Source organism: Ooceraea biroi, chromosome 5, assembly GCF_003672135.1.
Source record: "Ooceraea biroi isolate clonal line C1 chromosome 5, Obir_v5.4, whole genome shotgun sequence".
Lineage (NCBI taxonomy): Eukaryota > Metazoa > Arthropoda > Insecta > Hymenoptera > Formicidae > Ooceraea > Ooceraea biroi.
Window position 1 is genome coordinate 770,998 of NC_039510.1, and position 16,642 is coordinate 787,639.

At 47.2% G+C, this 16,642-nt stretch overlaps 1 protein-coding gene across 1 annotated transcript in view; it reads right to left on the reverse strand.

Annotated features, from left to right (window-relative positions):
- LOC105279311 (amphoterin-induced protein 2) overlaps window positions 1-16,642 on the reverse strand; it is a 192,692-nt gene that overhangs the window by 127,818 nt on the left and 48,232 nt on the right. Inside the window, exon 2 of the mRNA XM_026969946.1 lies at window positions 15,874-15,963. The gene's annotated coding sequence lies outside the window, so the exon portion shown is untranslated. The remainder of the gene's footprint in view (window positions 1-15,873; window positions 15,964-16,642) is intronic.

The window sequence follows — 16,642 nt, forward strand, 5'->3', positions numbered from 1 at the left end:
TCACGTTGATCTTCCTTAATTAGAATATCCCGAGGCGCGCGAGGCATTAATGTTAAATAGTGATGTATGAGCAGAGATTGGTCAGAGGAAACCGCACTCGCGCAGGTAGCGGATTACTATTAATAAAATAAACTTTTTAGACTTTGGGATACTCGGCGGACGGAGACGCGGTTGCGCGTATCATCCATTTCTAATCTCTCGCACGAGCGAACGAGCGGACAACGCGTGCTTGTCCGCTCGCGCATGGAAATTCTAATTTATCCAGCGAGGTCGCTCGCGCATCCATGTACGTAACGTAACGTGCGGAGAAGCGGGGAACCTTGTCGTGTACCTTGTACGCTCGATTAATCATTTAGCAGGCTAATGGCCTCCGCGAGATTCGGCGTGTACACGAGACGGCGCGCATTTCGCCCGAGCACGTCATTCGGCGCGGCGAGGGTTTCTTTTTTCGGGGTGGCAGTCGCGATTCTTTCGCTGCTCACGTGACGAGCTGGTAACATCACCAGGAGGAGGGGAAGGAAACGTCGGCACGGGCATTTGCTTCTGATCGAATTCTCACACAGGGAAGGCAACCGTGACGGTGCAATGACGGCGTTATCACCACGATGGAACCGGATGGGACGATAAGTCCGGAATGGAACGAATAGAGATGAAGAATAGAGAGGGAAAAAGAGTGAGGGAGAAAAAAACTCGTCACATTGTATCGCGGTTGTCGGCTGAGTGACGAACCGAAAGAGGGTGAAAGTGAAGACGGCTAGACGGGACGGACGGGATGAACGGGGCGTTCGAGGGGGAGGTTTCCTCGTAGCCGTGGAACGAGGAACGATACTTGGAGGGGTTGTTTGCGTGTCACTGTTACAGTTATTGGCAGCAGATACGATGATGCGTCAGATCGTTAGGGAGAAACCTTAAATAGACAGTCTTTCACACACCACCTATCCTCTGTGCCGCCTGACGAGGGAAGATGAGGCAAAAGAGCGGGATAAAAGTGGGCCGTAGGATGGGTACGATGGAGCAGTGAAATGGAGGAGGCAGCGGGGTAAGGGGCAGAGTTTATGCGGTGCTGATAACGAATGAAAAATGGAGAGTCACGGGTCCTGATTAGAATCGAGAATATGAATCGGCCCTTTCGATCGTCAATATTCATGGACGGGGTGGCGTTCCGCGAGCCGAGACTTCAGTTAAATGGGGAAAAAATGATCGAGCATCGAGGAAACAATTGAACGAGCGCGTTCCGTTGGCTTCCGCTCGCGAAGCAATTAAAGACGCGATTTGTAGATAGATCCGCGACAGGAAACGCTCGAAAGGCCATATGATCAGCAATTAAAGATGGTAGAATGGAAAATAAATTTGCCGCGAAGAATTTACAGAGAATAATGCATCAATGAGGATTAATCCTACTGCACAGGATCAAACGGCAGTCGGCAACGTGTTGATGGCTAGTGATTAATGTGCAGGCAACCGTTGAAAATTGATCGAGCGACAGCACTTTCTCGCGTTTTATTTTGCCGCGCGTTTGCGGCATTTTTGTGCGCCTTATCATGGCTTACTGTATGATATGTAACTCAACACAGTTAGATTGGCCGATCGGAATAAGCACGGCAATTATGGGAACCGCTTTGCGCGTACGCCAGGGACGCTGAATATTGCTGGGAATCAATTAACTGTCCCCAATCAACAGCTTGTACTGCAACAGCCGAGCCGGGCCAGAGTGCTTTTAACCGTGCTCATGCAGAAAATTCGTTTCAATTTATTTACACTTACAATACGCGGACACGAGGATCCTAATTTTACACAGGCGCGAGCGTTTGTGACCCTGTCGGCGCGATGTAGCCAAGGCAAACGAGCGTAACGATCGCAGTTTAGCTCTTCACTATCGCGCTGCATCGGCGTCTGCTCTACTGATACCTGTTTCCCTCTCTCTTTCTTTCTCTCTCTGATGATATCGCTATTCAACGCTATTACCAAATGTTTACGACACATTTAACGGTGTTTTTTATGCAAACAGAAAACGGGACAATGCGAGAGTGCTTTGTGTTTTCCAAAAATGACTGAATTTTAGGCGATCGTCCATCATAGAAGAAGCAATCTCGTTGATACGCAGACATAAATGATCGCGACGAATGGAGAGAATGCAGGAATACTAAAACGTTACTCTCGCTTGGATTCAACATCAAATTATAATTTTTGGAATATGGAATGGAGCCTAAAAAAGGTGCAGGTGTGAATCAAAGCTGGATATTCGTCGGAACGTTACGGGATATTTCCTTCACCGTCGTGAGGAAAATTCTCCGTCGTTGTTAAAGTCTTTGCCACGATCCTTGGTACGACGGAATACTAGAGCGTACAAAGTTACGGTTTTTGTTATTCCGTCTTCCGCGCTAAAACTCAGGGAAATTACGGTTAGCGTGGTAATGAATTATTGTACGTCGGAAGCACCATTGTAAGACCGAAACTTGGAAATTGTAAAGTTGAAGATTGCGGAACACAGTCTCCGCTTACTTAGGATAACGCGCGCAATAGCAGTATACGTAAATAAATGGAGGAACTAATTGACACGCATTTCTCTCGTGATTTATCTTAATGCCGACGTTGATGCTGACCTCGTATAAGAAAAGTTACGTAATTAACACTCTGAAATTAATTTAATTTTGCTTTGTGAGGTTAAAAAAATATCCAGAAGTCTGACGTCTACTAATTAATTAACATCACGACGAGAAGGAAGGAGACTACAAACGATGCTTTTTTATTCAAGCCACAAGAATGAGGATTACTTGTTAACATATCAGTTTTCATGAAGAACAGAAACCTCCTCAGCAAGGAAATAAAATTCAAGCACAACTGCACGAGGAAAATTGCCTTCAACGTCCGTGATTTCCTAGCGGAGGTCGCATAAAATATTACTCGGCGCAGATATACCGCAAGACACTCTGTATCCATGATTTCGAGATGTAACGTCAGACTGAATGCGCACCTAACTTTCCGGCAGGTAAAACGCAACAGACATGGGTCATTAACGATGCACGCAGAGATTTCTCGTGGGAGCCTCTCTTTCGTTTTATTTCACGCTCTCGTGCCGGGCTCGCGAGTACTCCGTCGCGGGTGTTAATCGTCGATCTGTACGTGGAAATTTTTTTCAACGGATGCGGAACGCTCGGGACTTTGAAATTCATTCGCTCTTGCGCCTCGGGCTCCTATATAATGGCGCGGGAAAAAAGAAATCCGGGGGAGGGCGGTAGGGGTGGCGATTTACCGAGCTGCCGCTAAAGGGTTTATTTCGCGGCGATGGATCTACTACCGCGGTGGCCGAGTTTAATTGTATCGACCGTGGTAGGGTGGCAGAAAGCCGAAGGAACGCTTAAAGCGTACTAAGTGCAGCGATATTTTTCAGCGGCCAGCGCGCCGAGTTCATTTTCAGGTGGATCACGTGGAGCAGCACGAGGCCGGTACGTGAGAGCAAGGAAGGTAGACCTCTCTGCGCGAGCTAGGTACCAGCGAGCGGCTGAAATCGTCGTAAAATTCGGCGCGATTGTACATACATCAGGCACGCCAGCCAATTAAAACGCTCTCGAATATGACGCAGCTGTGAATAAGCGCCAACCGCATAAATCATCGCCACTGTGTCCTCTAGCTACGCGCAATATCGCGTGCTCGCGCGCGTTTTTCATCGATAATCCCGGACATTGTGCATTTCATTAATCGTACGATTTCACCGATGCGAGGGGTAACGAGACCCCGCGTTATTTTCGATGAAAAAGAGCTCGACAGCCTGCGACGCGTGTAAATCTGTACGAAACTTATGCAGACTTAATGCAGCTGGGTACGGACGGAAAGTAACCGGCGCAAGAATGGGACTCGCCATTTTACGCTGTATCACGTGACGCCGGGGGTAATTTGCATTGTAATGCAAGTCAATTATCGCGTGCTACGTGGTGCACGAACGTGTACACGCTACTGATCTCGGCTTTGTACACGGCCTGTCCCACCTTGCGGGATTACTAGAAATGCACAGAGGCAGCTGCTCCGCTGCTGCCATCCCCGATGCTCGAAACGTTACACTCAAGGGGAATATGGGTGATTGGAGTGTATCCCCAGAGCTGCACAAGCTGCCCGTGATTGAAATTATTGGATACGAAATAAGTGAATGCCACGCGTGCGTTACGTTTCTCGATGTACCTTCACAATGACGTGAACTTGAAGCTCCAAAGAGACGCTGAATATCGATCTTCAATCGCAATGTCCACACTTGCATCTTCTAAGTTTAATAATGGAAATCTGGATAAATAATCTATAAGATTTCAGTATAGAAAATAATATTATCATGTCGCCCTCTTTTTCTTTTAGACACACTTAGTATTTCAAGTGGTCAGTCAATTTAGAAAGAGTTTTGGAGCTTTACGTGTCTGTTTTTAAATATCGGAGAAAAGATTGCAAGATCACAGTGACAAGTAGGTCAAATGTTATCGGATTTTATTTAAGTACCCGCTGAAATTAACTATCCGTTATAACGTCCGTTATTACCTCGCGCAACCGCGATTTCCAGCTGGAAACAGCTAAAGACAATGGCAGGCCGTTACGTCGCTGGCCGCTTTAAAATTCAAGACAGCGGTATTAATCTCACAGCTTTGTAAACTCTTTCTTCCAATTCATTAAAACTTCGACGTCCGATATGCTGAACAAGTGAGCGTAAAGAGGGAGGAAAGAAAATTACGGTCCTACTGCCACCAGGAAAGGGTGCATAACTTGCAGTTCCGAACTCGCTCGCAGCCTCGCTCAGTATAAGCGAAGCGACTCGCTGAGAGAAACGGGCTGGCGCTTCATAATTAAGGAGGAATTGTAGGTATCTGTGAGATAGTGCTTCCCCATTCTGCCTTTCTTCCGTATCCTTTTGGACTTGAAACAGAAGAGTCGTTGAAACGAGCGATATGATACCTCGCGGACGTATGATGATTAACGATCGGAGCGGCCCAAAGCAGAACGTCGCGGCAGTGATTTACTACGTGATGTTGTACGCTCGTTCGTACGGTTCTCGTTCGCTTTCTGCGTTCAATCGATAGAAATGGGAAGACCGTGCAATACTCACGTAAATCGATGGCGTCGCGTCTAAAAGCTTGCGACAAATGTATCGGATTTACTGAACGAACGATTCTTTAACTATAGATACGTATTTTACGCGTACGGCATGATGGATTAAAAACAGCGGCATTACTGAACCGTCAATGCGCAATTAACAATTATCGGCTGCCATCGAGCATCTATTCGTGGTCCATTTGCGAGAAATGGAGAACTGTCCATCCGTTATCAATCTTCCTCCACCTCACTCTAATCTGGTTGATGCATTCCTTCATTTGTGCGCGAGAGAGATGGAGAGAGCCTATACCCGTAACAATTCCCGTAAATATCTTAGGGCGGGAAGTAATTAAGCATTAAGAGAAACTTCCATTTGGCTTAAGAATGCACGATATTTTCCGTCGGCGGACAGTTCCAGCGAGATAACGAATGGTGGGGATGGGGACGACCTGACCTGGTGGAAGCCGGCGCACATTTGTAGGATTAAGAGAAACGACCGCGAGAATCGGAGTCACGCGTGTATATCGCGCGATGCTTGTCTCCTTGGCGGCTTCAATCTGCGCCGCGGTCTCCAGAGTTCGCAGCTGGAATACCTGGAAAAATGCCGAGCGGAAACAGGCCGCGAGACGATGATGACGAAGAAGAGCGGCGGCTGTGCGGTGGCGTGCGGGAGGACAATTATTGCGGACTCGTGCGTAATAGACGGCAATCATCCCATCCAGAAATAGCACGTTCATCACGCCCGTACGAGTCTCTCGAGCCTCGACGACTGGATAGTAACGGCATAGCACAGCACGATGTCGACGTCTACCAACCATTTCCACCGCGCGGAACTCGCTCGACTTCCCGCACCATTCCGACGACGACGCTGAGTCACGCGCGGCTCTGCGTTTTTGTTCGGAGGCCGGTTTCAACTCGACTCGCAATCGGCAAACTTCACTGATCAAAGTTGCCGCGAGCTCCAACGAGTTTGTACAAACGTATGATTTCAACGATGGTACACATCTGAGATTTCTATCTTTGCATTGATGAGTCTTTAAATATGCATGAAAGACGGTGATTACATTGGAAAAATCGTCAAGTGAATATCGGTGAAGAGATCGATGTCCCGGTTATCGCTGAAGAGAGGTCTCGAGGGTCTGGATAAAAATTCATTTTCATTTTTAGGCCCTTTTTAGGGGTGACAAATATTCTCGACGACATCGTGGAGCCCGTTTCTTCATGAGGAAGATAGTTCTCCAGTTCGACCCAAAAGGCGGTAAAAGGGTGTATGTAACTCCGGCGTATTGGTGATCCGAACGAGCGATATGGAAAGCAGAGGCGAGGAAGAGCAGACGATGGAGGGTGCACAGCTGACGAGGAACCGCTACATAAGCACCGAACGATCAGCCCCGGATAGCCGGGCTGTCACGTTCAGGAAAAATATTTTTCGGTTTCCCTGGCTATGGTCGCTTCGGAATAACCATTGCGGAATACGTGTGTGTGTGTGTGTGTGTGTGTGTGTGTGCGCGCGCGCGCGTTCGTGTACAGCGGTCGAACTCGTTTGCATGTGTACCGAGTGTCCAAGTGGTGGATATCGCTGAAAGGGCGCATCTTCCGAATACACTATTTTCAGGCTCGCTCTTTCGCAGACGAGGCGCAGCGATGAAAGAGTCGTAAAGGCATGCAGTGGGAAATCACCAAGTCTCGTCGAACTTCTCGCCGAGCGTAGTCCAAGCGCGACAAAGAGTCTCGAGGACCGACTTGTTATCCGGCGATGCTGTTGCCTGTTCTCTTGCCCATAGCGGTTCTCGGCGTTTCTTTCAGCCAGCCGTGACTTGTTCTGCTCGCGTTCACTTCATTAGGCGCCTCTCCGCGGGGAACATCGGACCACTTTGCCGCTCGAGATTACTTGCTCACGGAAACCAATTTACACCGAGAGAAAGAGATTCTCCGCTGGGACGGGGATCAACCATTGTCTCGCGTGCGGAAGCTGTTATTGCACGCGGAGAGCATCGTGTCGGCGCGCCGCGAGTATCGATAAGAGGATACTTGGAAAGTCGTTCGCGGCTAAATCCCGTAAATCCCGATTTAAATCCGTGATATCAATGGCTATTGGCGGACTGCATCGCGTACGGATATATATTGCGAACGGATATTTTCGTGACGCTTCGTAGCTGAGTCTCTTGGCAATTATACGCTCTCGAAACTGTGCGCAGAGATAAATATGTCATAAGCGACAGCCAAACGGAGAATCCCGAAAATCAGTACCGCAATCCGCATTGGATTACGCGGTGAATTGCATTGCGATTACGCGATTGGAGATTAAGGCTCGATCATTCGGACTTGATCGATTTCATCCTTGTTGATCAAAGCCGAGTGTCCGATGGGCAATCACAATGCAATGTCAACCTCTAACGCATGGTTTGATATGAGAATTAATACCACCGCTACGCGCTGTACAAAGCATACCGTACCGTGTTACCGCGTTACAACCGCGCATAAATTATTCCAACGAATATTCGCGTTTTTGCGAAATCCGGGTGCCCTCGCGCTTATTCCATTTCGAATTACTTACGCTTACGGACTTCCATATTATTCGCCAACGCTCATCGTATTATTCCATCGTGGCCGAGGACGTGGGTTAACGCACGTAGACGCGCGACGAACGCTGAATCATTGCGACACCTCATAAATGCTACTGATAGCAGCGCACTTACAACGTTGTAATTGCAACGACATCGCGCACATGCGAAATTTGCGTCGCGTATGCGACGATAAATCTCGCTGCGTCGACATTATTTTCTAAACGAGAGTCCGCCCGGCTCTAAAGAGGTTCATCCTTACTTAATTGCGCATATTATTTCAGCGGGGCGCAGGCTAATTGCCTGAATGCGAAATTATTGCTTGAGTAGGACATCGCGTACGAAACTGAGTTTAAATAGCCGTAGTTACCTACCTAGTTACCTAACAGAAATAGAGAAAGAGGGAACGAGCACAATTTCGCCACGGGAATGCGACGGCAGATAAATAATTATTTCCTTTTTCCACATCTTAAATTAAATTAAAGTGCACGGATGACAAATCTCACTCATATATTCTAATGAAAAAATGTTCGTCCGGTAACAAAGATTCAATATCAGAATTGGATGTCGCTCCGGTTCGGCGAGATATGCAATCAAACTGGTAAGCGTTATTTCGCGCATAGTGTGGATTTGGGCTGTATGAATATGCATGTCGCGCCAATACACCGGCCAGATTACAATATTTATGCGCCTTGTAACTCCGTTCTTTGTCTTGACGCTTCGAAATTTGGCGCATCGAACAGCCCCGAAATTCGATCCTGCGCTCGCGTCCCCCCACGCTCGCGCGCGCGCGCATCGCCTACTAAATCTCTAACGAGGATCCCAGGCGACCCAAGAAAATTTACGACAGGCGTCAGAGAAACGGAAGACAGGCATCCTCGAAACTTGAGTAAAATTCCATCCATCTGTAATAAGTCGTGCCTCGAATATCCTGCTTGACATATGTTACGACGATCGCGATAAAGTGCTAGTGTTCGTAAAGTATGTACAAGGCGTTTATCCGAGAGGGAAAAAGATATCCAATTTGAAAAATCTTGTTAACTGCGACACGCCACGGCATACAACACCGCCACGGAATCCTATTTCAATTTTAACCTTTTTAATATTTTACTTATGCCACTCTGAAAATAGCACTTTCGAGCTTCAATAATACGTGCCTCATGAGAGTGCTCGTTCTTTCGTGAGGAATTTGTAAAGAAACAAAAACAGTTCACCGACAAATATGCAACGCTTTAATAAGCAACCCGCCGATATGTATCATTTGAAGGTTGTTCCTAGCTTAAATTTCGGTCAAGTGGGGGGGCCTTGCAAACGTTCAATTTCGTCCTGGGACGGCTGGAACATTTTCCGAATTTGTTGCTCTCGAAATATCCAAGTTAGAATTTGTTGCTTGCAAAATAAGGTTAACCAATAGCGGAAAACACTCAGCGTGCAAGGATACAGGAGGAAACTATAAGAATTAAATAGAGCTAGTGATCGCCTTAATTAGCTCAGTATAAAGACGGAAATATAAAGTGAAAGGTTTCGTGACGCTTAACACGAACAATTTCAATTCAATATCGCGATAAAATCATTCCTTTCCAGCCGTCTGTCGCGCAAATGCACCGATCATTAAAACTGAAGTGTAAGTCTTACATGTAAATGAAAATCTTTCGAGTTATCTAAATAAATCAATCGGAATAATATCTGCTTTCATATGCTGTTCAAAAAGACTTCAATAGACTCTTGAGTGCCCCGTGTAAAAATTTGAAGGAACCCGAGTGTCGTGGCCCACTTTTTGATTTCCTCTCACCGTGAGCGCAAGGGAGCTGCTCGCAGCTCAACAACTAAATGCTGCGGGTGTCAAAGAAAACTCGCTAAGATTCTTTCCTCGTCGTAGACGGAGACAATATGCCGGATGCAAAAAAAGGGGAGAAAAGAGATAGAGAGAGAAAAGTAGAAGTGAAGTCGGTTTGGGATACGGTCGTTCGACAGCGCACTTCGGAAGGGCATCGCTTACAAAGACAGTCAACTCACATTACCAGTTACAAACGTCACGTCGCCATCGATACACGGATCGATTTCGTAGACCGTATATTATGCCCACGGATCTGATAACAAGACGTATGGACGACGTTGTGTTTCCGCGAAATAAGTTATTATGCTTGATGATAAGAAACAGTTATATACTTTCGCAGGGGGATGGGATAAAATGGCAAACGAGGGAAAAAGAGAAGTCGAGGCCACGATCGATCGATACTCACGGAAGGACGGATAATAACGGCAAGGGTATTGCGTAATCTAGCGGGGTTCACTATCCGAGATGATAAAGACAGAACTTGGAAGGTAGATCCAGCTGAGTCGCGGCGGCAATTACTCGACGAAAACCAGAGTTCTGGAAACGTGTGATAATAATGCAGAAAAATAAAAATTCCTCGCAGACAATAGTTGTCAATATTTTACGATTCGAAGATGCATTTTGTGCGCGCGCTTCGGGCGAGTTTCTCAGAGAACAACACGAGACTCGTATCGCGGGATAAAGGACTTTGCTATCGCCGCGGCCATTAATATCGGCAGTAATCGTTGGGTGATAATCACCGCAGAGTTTACGCCGCGAAAACAATTTCATCGGGAAGCCGGCTGAGTGGCCCACTCAAGGCATCGCACCGACTCGTATTGATCGTTACGCGAAATAGCGTGGCAATTAAATTGAAACGGTTCGAAAACGCTCGCCACCGTGTTTCCCGACTTGCATCCTCCATTATCCGGCGCGAAAGTCGATACACGTGTTAAGGTAAAATACACAGGTGCTTTATCAAGTACCCATTGCGCGCGTTCATCCGGCGAGAGAGAAGTACTTGGTTTCAAGGGTCGCGCAATCTCACATTAAAGTCCCGGTTTTCTTGCAGTTCTCCAGCGATTCGTCGTTGCGGAGCGATACATTGTCAGGGCAAAAATGATATTTCCGCCACGGCTAATAAAAACCGCGGCAATTTGATTAAACGAAAATACGTATTGAGACAAATGTTTTTAATGATGCGAGATATTTTAAATCGTGTCGCATACCGCACACCGCGATCTTGTTATCGACACTCGCGTTTTTACGTTCAAATCACGTGCACCGGACTGCACTTTGAAATCATTACCGTCGGCTCAAGCGTGTACACGTGCGAAGGCGCACGTGTATCGTGCAAGAGAACAGTTTATTCTCTTCCATGGCGAGCAAATAATTTTTTGAACCTTTGATCTCTTCTTTCAGCGCAGTGCCGGCGTATCGCTCCGCGAAGATTAATGTGTGTCGCACGCTCGCGCATAAAAGCGACTCGGTGTAATCTCCGCGAAGGAAAAAGAATCACGTTGGCGGGATTTCGCTCGTGTTGCCCGAGATAACGTGATTTTTTCGTCGGATGTGCGAATCATAAACTTGCAGCAACGGCCGCGAGCTAGGAAAAAAGATGCAGTGAAGAGAAACAGGGGGAATGAGGGGGAGAGTACGAGACGAAAAAGCGAGAAAAAGAACGCGGTCTCGAACAAGAGGCGGCAGCGCCAGCAGCGGGTAACGCTACTCAAGCGTGACGCAAAAGGGTGAATATCGGGGCCGTAAAGAGAATTTACATGGACTCCTTGTAAAGCGCCGCGAACTTCCGCGTCGCAGAAACTTCGAGCCCGATATCTCAGGCGTATCGAGGGTACAGCGAGGAAACGACTAGATAGGGAGAGATAGGGGGGGAGAGGGAGAGGGAGAGGGAGGGAGAGAGAGAGAGAGAGAGAGAGAGAGAGAGACTGAGTCGGGGGGGAGAACAGCATCCAACACGCGCGATGAGGTGCGACGAGAGGAACGGACGACAGGGTGAGTCCCACCCCAAAGCAGTGCAGAGGCGAACGATGGTGCAATAACGTCCGTCACCGAGGATTTCCAATATCACCGTCCGCAGTTATTGACGGACCGTAAACTCGCCGAATGGTAATCTAAAATCGTGCGGAAAATGAGGATGCGTACGATCGATTACTCGCGCGGCGATGGCGGGTTACGTTTCGCTGATAGCCACGGGGAGCACACGCGGCGGCGAACACACATGCGCAATTATACGGTATCGTCGCAACGTCATGGTCGTTTTCACCGATGAGTGATAAATCGCATCCTCCGCACGCACACGGCCGTCACGAACGCGTTTCCGGCGTTAGCGCGGTCCGCCATGCGCGAATACGAGCCAAAATTATATCTGCGCGCGGTGCCGGGCGCTTGCCGACTTGCCGTCCATTAATCGTTGATTCGGTCGCACCGCGTAATACATCGACCGGTCCCGATTATTATACAATGTTATCGAGATATAATTACGTTCTGCCGGGATACGTAAATGTGATTATCACGGAATAAAAAACCGATGGAAACCTGATTTCGCGAGTACCGTGTGTTTCGATCGCATAAAAAACTGTTCCATATGACATTAAAGATTATGACGATTATTGAAATCAAAAGAAACAATTCCTCAGTATCTTTCCCTGAATTTGATTAATTTATTCTGCCAACGACCATTACAAGAATTTTGATTTTTTAGCCGCATGACGAAAGGATCGATCAACGTCTTTCCAAGATAATTAAGAAAGAAACTAAGAGTAGTAGAATTCAACGAAGAATATGAAGATTCAGAATTCTGCTTGATACCGTAATAGAACCGTAATGTACAGTAGTCGGCTAAAGTATAAAGCGCGAACTTCTCTCGCAAGTAATGCGCTCCGCGAAACGTCGGCGGCGAGATGGAAAGTTTATCGTAACTTCAATGGGGGAAACTAGCACGTAGCATGAGAATCACATTAAAAACTCTTATGCATGAAGGTTAACTGCATCAACCTTCGTTCACGCGGGTGTGCATAGTACCGTTGAAACGGGTCACGGCACAAAGGCCTGACTCTGAGCGGACTCTGCGAAAAAACACTGGCGGCAACTCAATGAAGCATCCTTTTAATTCACGCGGTGCGTTTTGTATCCGAGTCGCATGTGCGATCAAATACAACTCGGAATGATCGGCTCGAATCAATTGTGGCTTCACCCTCTCGCCGATATCGCGTCGATATAACGGGAATGGCGACCGAGAAGTCGCGACGCCAAGGCGGCTGCGAAATGAAGGTGAGAGCCCGTGAAAAACGACGGCGCCGTTGGAGATAGTATCCCCGGCGTCGTGACGCGGCGCACGGCGTCTTCGGCTGCGAGCCGGATAAAAAATAGTAGCATAAATCCCGTAGGAAATCGATCTGGCGTCGTTTCTTCCCTCCCCCGACGCCGGTTCACCCCGGGACCGTTCTCCAGCCTTGACACGCGCGAGATTTACTCGCGGCCGGGAACCAATTTCACCTCTCCATCCGTCATATATCCACCTGATTAGGCGATTTGTTGCAGCCGAATCCTCCAACACGTCGTGTCACCTCGCGACGATTCTCTCTCTCTCTCTCTCTCTCTCTGTCTCTCTCTCTCTCTCTTTTCCTCTTTCTCCTCGGAATTCGGCGACTGCGCGCATCCGTGATCGATGTTCATTACTTTACTGCCCGGCTTTCCTCCCTCCTCTCTCCTCCATGCAGCTGGTTTCATTCATTGACTTCTCGGTCCATTCGTGAAGTTTAGAGGTAAATCAGCTTGGCAGGATATTTCTGTTTAATGTTTATTTGACGTCGGCACGTTTGCGCCGAAAATAAAAGATTAAAGTGCCAAGTTGCCGAAAATAAAAGATAAAGTGTACAATCGTCCGTTTGTGAAATGCAGATCTATATATATTTAAGTATAAATAATGATGAGGATTCTGTAATGGAAATAAATCTCAAAAGAGGTATTCGATATTAGAAATTGATGAATTAAATCGAGCTGAAATCTCGTTTCATTGAGGGATTCCCTGTTATTAGTTTTACAAAATTACTTATTATTAGGCTTGTTACACGTCGTTTCGCGGTAGAGATATCTCGCTTGATGATATAACGTTGATTCATGCGCGCGCATGCGCTGCTGTGTTATCTCAGATTATTATATTATAACATATTGTATTATGCAAAATTACGTCATACACACAATGCCTAACGGATAATAATCGAGTTAATAATCATCTCTCGCGTACGTGAAAGAACGTCGACACGTAACATCGTTAAATCGCGCGCGTTATGTTAATCGAATTTGTCGTGGAGACGTGCGTCTTAACTTTGCATTTAATTTCTTAGATTCAGCAAGTTTGCCAATGAAGCTCACTTTGCACCGCGCTGGGGAAAGACTTTAAGAACGTCTGCGAAAGTAATCAACGTGCGCTACCACCAAAGCCCATGAGGATCCCGTGCCGCGCGTTGAATACCTCCTTAAACGCCAGATCGACCTCAATCCTCTTTATATCTGCGGTGCGATGTTAATCCCATTAGGAGACGAATTTAAAGCTAACTCGCGACACGTGAATCGACATAAATTAGCAAACGTGAATGTTACTATTGGGGGAGAACACAACGCACGTCCTAGATAAATGCAATTTCTCGCGATCAGCGAAGATCAATGACGGGATCGGTCCGGCGAACAGACGTGTGCGCGCGAGCACGAATTAATTACTCAGGAGGCGCCAAATTTCAGTCATGCGAATGCAATGCAAAGCATCCGTGTTCCGTATCTGTCCGGCTGGACGGTTTGAGATGCGAATCCCGCTCGCAAATTGCATTATATATACGCGGGAGACGCGACGCGAGTCTTCCGGCCGAAGGCGCAGAGCCGCGCGAATTCCGCTTGCAAGAGAGAGAATAGGTAAAATCCCGGCGACCCCGTGTCTCGGGACACCGAATTGCAGCATCGTCGTGCGTCGCGACGCCCCGCATCGTCGGGCGGACGTGCCCGGGAACTCGTCCCGTTGGTGTCGTCGTCCCGGACGCCCCCGCGCACGCGCGCGCGCGTGCACAAGTGGGCAACACAATCCCGAAATATTCCGGAGTGGCGATATTTTCTGGACATACGCGATGGACAACCGGTCGCCCATACACGAACCGCGCAGGCACGCCCGAGTAATTTATACTGGCGGCCTTTTGAATTTAGCGGCGGCCAGCCGGGCGCAGAATTTTAAACAATCCGCGAAACGCGCCGACAACTCCCCGTGCAACGCGCGAAATCCGCGTTTTTCCGAAGCCAGCAGTAAATGTATAAATGAAGTGGATGAACGGAGAATATTAAAAAATTAACACGCGCTGCATTATTCACATCAATTAACCTGATTAATATCAGTGATGTTTCGTGTGTACCTACTCGCGGCGTTCCTTCGAGAAAGACGGCGTATGACAACGCGAGAATCATTTATCTTTCAGCGAATGAGTAATCGACATCAATTATCGCAAATTAGTATCTTTCGTCGCGGAATCTCATCCATATCCGTATCAGTACCCGTATCCGGCGACAAAATATCGTAAGACAGAAGAAATTGGCTTTCTATTCTGGGAAAGTCATGAAATGACTTGACAGCACTCGAGAAATCCGAGTTCGAGTGGGATTTCTGTGCTTGATATCGTTATTACCGTTTCTGCCATACAATGACGATCGAATCAAATATTTCCCGTTGAATTCGCTTGAATATTCCGTCAAGTGTAATTGCCATTGCGAACAATAGGATTTAATCGGATATCGCCGCAAGCTCTCTCATCATGTTAATTAGCAGCTTCGCCCCCTCACGTGTCTCTCTCTTCCTCTTCACTCGGAATCAGAACATAAGCATACAAAACCGTACCATCGGCTCGGTCATCGTTTTCGACCACGTTTGACCTGTGAGGATGCATCATCGAGAATGTATCATCTTAGCCCATACATTTCATAGCGGGGAGCAAGGCCGGCATCTAATCGTCGCCGAATGCGGCAATATTCGTGGCGGTACTAGCGATAAGAGTGCTGAATCGAATATATGGAGTAACCGATACGCCGAGTCTTATCTAGCTGCGAGAGCGAGTCATTGATTTATCACGCAACGAGTACCCGCTTCGCCGCGATAATAACCGATAACGAGCCGCTAGGTAAATTTCTAGGTAACGGATCGATGATATCAAATTCCTGTCGGCACGACGTCGCGCTTTGCGTCGTGAGTCAGCCGTGTAGAATTACGCGCTTCATCACCATTCCCGTTGCGTTAAATGAGAAATTCGAGTTAAAAATACGACCGCACGCGCGTGTGAACACGAGCACGGATGCACGAGTGCATTGGCAGTCTTCGAAAGCTCATTTAATTCTAGATTATCGTAGAAACGTACAAAGTGTACTTACGATAGAGGAACGTCCGGATGATTAATGCTTCCGAGCTATTATCGTCGCTCGTGGACCGCAAACACCGCTACGCCACTAATCGCGAACGATCTGAAACCAAAAGATAATCGTGAATGAGTGCACGTATTAACAGTGCTGTACGCTATCGAAATGCAAACGCAGATAACGCTCCCAGTATCAACGTATCTGATTTTTACGGCAGCATTCGAGAAAACACTTCAACCTCGCTCGAGATCCGTACCTTCAGCTACGATCGATCGAACACTTGGTCACGAAATGCACGCAAAATATATTTCCACTTTATTACAGAGAAAAAGTTAAATCGCTGCAAGATTTTTTTCCCCCTTTTTCTCATGACTTTTATACTGTGGTTAAACTTCCGAAAACGAAAATTTCCGCGCTGCTTATTGGCCACAATCGATGGCAGATTATAAATGTAATACGCAAACATGCCAGAATATTTTTGGTCTGCGACCAAGAAAAATGTTGCACATTACGCATAACGAAACATTCGATGGTGCACATAATAACGGTGAGCGAAGACATAATCGTATTATACTTCATAATTATATAATGAAACAGCCCACAACAGCTAATTAGCGTTTAATAGCGAGATAGATTAAAACGCGTTTGTGAATATCGAGGCGTGCCAGCATCGTTACAGCAAAATTGTGCCCGCGCTGATCCGGAACAAATTAATGCCGCAAGCTGACCGATTTTTGTTTTACGACTCCATAAATAAGAGAGAGAGAGAGAGAGAGAATCCTCC